The sequence below is a fragment of the Gavialis gangeticus genome, unplaced genomic scaffold (assembly GCF_001723915.1).
Source record: "Gavialis gangeticus isolate Ggan-Ray unplaced genomic scaffold, GavGan_comp1, whole genome shotgun sequence".
Taxonomy (NCBI): Eukaryota; Metazoa; Chordata; order Crocodylia; family Gavialidae; genus Gavialis; species Gavialis gangeticus.
Genome location: NW_017728997.1, coordinates 8457053 through 8461635, shown reverse-complemented (window position 1 = coordinate 8461635; position 4583 = coordinate 8457053).

Genomic DNA, 4583 nt, shown 5'->3' with positions numbered 1-4583 from the left:
GGCAGTTCAAGGTAAGTAACTTGGGGAATGGTAGGGAGGGGCTGGCAGGATTGTGGGGACTGGTGGGTCCAGGGTTAGGGTTGCCCAGTTAGGAGGGGTAGTCAAACTTGCCTAAAAATAGCCCAGTCAAAGTTGGGGAGGCTGGGAGAGAACAGCACAGCCCCAGGGCTATGGTAACTGTCTGGACTTCCCAGACCCGGCTGTGCTGTGAACACATACAGGTATGCATTAGGCGGAGTTAACCCATTTTAGATTGGGTTAACCCCAAGCCAATCTAAAGTTAGTTCAACTGAGGTCACACTAGAGACGCCAAGTACATGGGGGCCCAAGGGCCCTGCCCCCCTCAGGAAGAGGGCTGTCACCCAAAATGTGTTGAATGCCTACATATCCATCATTTTAGTCACCCCCCACGCCCCGCAGCAAACTAAGAGTCAGTGCCCCTGGGTCATAGTTTTTTTTTTTTTAGGGTGATGTAAGCCCTGCAAATGCCTGCACACCCAGCCTTAGATTGACCTACATCTAAATGTAATGCTTGTACATACCCAAAGTGAGCCGTGGCTCTTCATAGCACAAGCAAGGGAAAACAAAGGCTCTCAGTAGCAGCCTGAAAAGCCAGAAAGTCTTCCCTGTCTGGTGCAGGAGGAGCCCCTTGCATTTCCCCTGCATACTGGTGAAGCTGTTATGCCTTGGTTTTCTGAATTTTTACTCCAGGACTTTTCTTTTCACTTGTTTCTGATCACCGGTGACTGGTGCCTCCTGAGTCTGGGGGGGGCACCAGTGGGGCACAACCGAGGGGGTCCCCCAGCGGCCATCTGAATTTCAGGGGTGGGCACAAGTGCTCTCAGCCAGGGGGGCACCAGTGCTCTTGGGGAGGGGAGGGGGGGCACATGCCCCCACTATGCATCGCCTGTGTCTCTGATCTCCTCCAAATGACTTTGGTTATTTGGGATCTTTTCTTCAGAGCAGGCAACAGTCTTTTACCATGTGCTGCAGTGATCGGCTCTGTATCTTGACTAGGGGCTTTTGGTGTGAAAATAATACAAATAATATATATTAATAAAGAATAATCTCTACCTTGTGCTGCTGATCTCATTCATACTGCAATACTTCCGTTCACTTCAGCAGAGTCAGACTGATTTACCCTTTTCCAAGACCATATGCTGACCCTCAAAAATTGGAGGGAGTGAGTTATGCTGCTCATTTTTAAAACTATCTGAAGATATGACCCTCTGCCTTTCCTACATTATGCACTATTTCCTATAGATTGATTCTGGCTATCCTCTTTAGGGAGACATGGCCATATATTTTTGTATGCCACTGTCTCCTCCCCAATGAGGTACAGTGTAAGAAAAGAAGTGAAGGGGAAGTTGTGATGGGTTTAACCCATAATAGCCTGCTGTTCCTGAGGGAGTGCTGAGATTAAAGAGTCCAAATTCTCCAGGAGATTGTCACTCAGCTAATGATGATACTAGCCTATGGCAGTTGGGAAAGATATGGCTGATACTTGGCAGGGGTTGTGAACCAATTAGTCTGCTGAACAAAATACTTGGTCCGTTGGGTGCAAATGTGAAGAATATTTATAGGGACTGGGTGCAGAATCTCTTAATCAGAACTGGAAAACAGTTCTTAACAATAGGATGTCCCAAATTCTGTGCTCTTAGACAGTATAGTTAACAGAGAGATGTCTTTGGAGCTCTTCAGATTATATTTGAATTCTTTCTGTTGCCCAGGATTGTAGAATCGATTGGGGACACTTATAACGCTTTTGCTATTTTGAAAGCGGACTTTTTCTACTGCAGTACAACCCTGGGTTTGGACCGCCTTCTCCCAGGAAGTCAGCAGAGCTAACACAAGGACTGAACTTATCGTAGAGTGTCTAAAATTATGATCTTGCCTTTTGTGAGTGCTCTGTGAGGGTGCCTTTGCAATGGTGCGACAGCTCTTTCGGCAGCCCATTTTCCCTGACAGCAGTGTCTTATAGGTTTGTTAAGTGAATACAGTGGCAGTAACAGTAATGACCATAATGGGACAGTTCCTAATAACTTTATTAACACTTAGTGCCTTCTCAGCCTATGAGTAGTCCGTTAGCTCTAATGGTATTGTTTGTGAAATTAGGTAGTACTATTCAGCGTAGTCAGTTTTCTACTAGTACATACGGTGGGAGAAGTGAAGTATCCCATCTAAACTGATATCACTAGCACATTTAAAGGTTTCTTTTTATTTTTAATACCATTTCATTTTATATTAAAGGAAAATGGGTAGTTTTATTATGTTTGTGACCCAAATACATCCCAGGCATCACTTAATAACAACGTTTTATTAGAGAGAGAATACGAAGTAAAAAATCCTAAGGCTTAAACCAAGCAGCCTTTCCAATCCTGAGAGTATTGCTTTTCTTGAGTTTCAAACATAAATTTGGTGCTTCTTTTACTGAGAAACAGCAAACAAAAGCCAATAAAAAGTGAGATTTAATTCTACTGTCTCTGACATTATTGATACAGTACACTTCAATCAAGATATTATGCAGCACAGTTTTACAGTAGACAGTCAAACTGAAATACAGCCATTTTGAAGTCTGCACTGTAAAAGATTCATTGTAACACCTGCCTCAAAAATAAAATCCCAAACTGGGGAATTTGTTACATATGACAAGCTGCACCAGTTAATTTATCTCTGTGTGTGTTGCATTATTTATTTATTTATTTTAAAAACCTTTTAAAAATATAAATTACAGGTTATACTGGCAAGTAGGGTTTTTTTATGCTGGTGCATTAATCCCTTCTTTGTGCTGCTGGTTTGTTGAATGCTACTGTCTGTGAGTGATATTAAGTACCGTTCTTAATATGCACATAATATTTCTGATGGATCTTATATACTGAAAGTGACATAATGTTGCTTTTTGATCCTCAGAAGCACAATGCTTATTGGTACTGATAATTGTGTTAATAGCCTTTTTGTTCATATGTGTATCAGAGATGTAACATAGTGGCAGTTAAATGGGGTAAAAATGTCCTCTTCAAGGAGAAGATTCAAGTCTGTGTAGACTCTCCAGGGATCTCATTAAAGTGCTCTCTCCTTAATATAGTGTACTGCAATAACAGCTATCAGAATCCCCACAGTGTGGTTTCCTGATAGGTTAGTTTACACAGAATTAATTGTCTAATTTTGCAAGCAACCAGTGCAGTGAACATTGATTTTTTTTGTATGAGTCTTATATGTTGCTTTGTGGATTTAAGTTCCTTTCTTTAAGGTAGTTTTTGCTCTTGGTGCTGATTCCCATTACTTTTTTGGAACATATATTGCACATGGAGCATTATTTATTTAGATCATTTTTCCTCTTTTCCCCCTCCTTATAATACATCACAGAAAATTGGTTCATTTGGAGGATTTTTGCATAAACGCTTGACAAAACCTGTTTCTCAACAGGCCCCTTTCAGAAACAAACTCATGGTTTCATTGGCTTCTGTGGTTTATATGCTCTGGAGCCTAATCCTGATCTGGGAATCGACACAATCGATATCCCTTGTTTTGAGAGTTCACCTTTGTCTTTTTATCCTCTGCAGGTATTGTCAAATCAGGAATCGTAAAAGAAACAGAAATTGCCTAAGAACAATAGGTTGCAGCCAGGTAGAAATGTGCAGAGGGATCTACATGAAACAATCATTGGTTTCTGTAGGCGTTTTCAATGAACAAGCATTTTGAATATGGGTTTAATAAGTGGAGATGCAGAATTCCAGTTTGCACTTCATTAGAAATTTTACTGTCAGCATTTAGCTATATCCAGGAAACTATATGCACTATTCCAGTGTGATGTGTGGGCTGCAACCAGAGGGGTACAGATTACTTTTATCTGTAATTGAGAAAGCTTTGTTAAAGATATTATAGGTCAGAAACTCAGCGGGTGTAAGTTGGAGTACATTCATTTTATTCACAATGTCAGGCAATATCCAGGAAGAATTGGGAATGGTTGAGTGACTGAAGCATAGCACCCTGGAAGCTGATAGTTTTTTTAAAGGAAACTTCACTGTATACAGAGAAGATATATTGCATTGTTGCACCAGTAGGGTGAGAGATGGAGGCTCTGAGTAGGGGGGTAAGTTAGTGGTGGCGACTGAACATAGTTTGGGATAGGGTTGGAGGAAAGATCCCAGGCAGGTTCAGCGGGGAGATTACCTGAAGGTCCATTGCTCTTCAACTAAAAGACACGTACCTCAAAAACCCATGCAGAAATGGGGATACCTATTGTCTCCAAAGATGGAGCTTCGCCATCATGATACGCATTTAGCAGGTCAATATTGTGGGGGCTGAGGAAGGTTTTTACCCAGCATCTATGTAAAACCGGGGAGGGAAGGGAGGAAGGAATGAAAGCAGTTCTCATAAGGGAACTGCTGACCAAAAGGGGAGCCTTTCATAGAAGTAGGGTCGGAAGGGACCTTGCAGATCCTCAAGTCTGACCCGCCGCCTGGGCGGGAGAAAAACTGGACTCAAATGAGTCCAGCCAGGTAGGCATCAAGCCTCTTCTTAAAGACCCCCAGGGTAGGAGCCAGCACCACTTCCCTTGGAAGTTGGTTCCAGATCCTAGC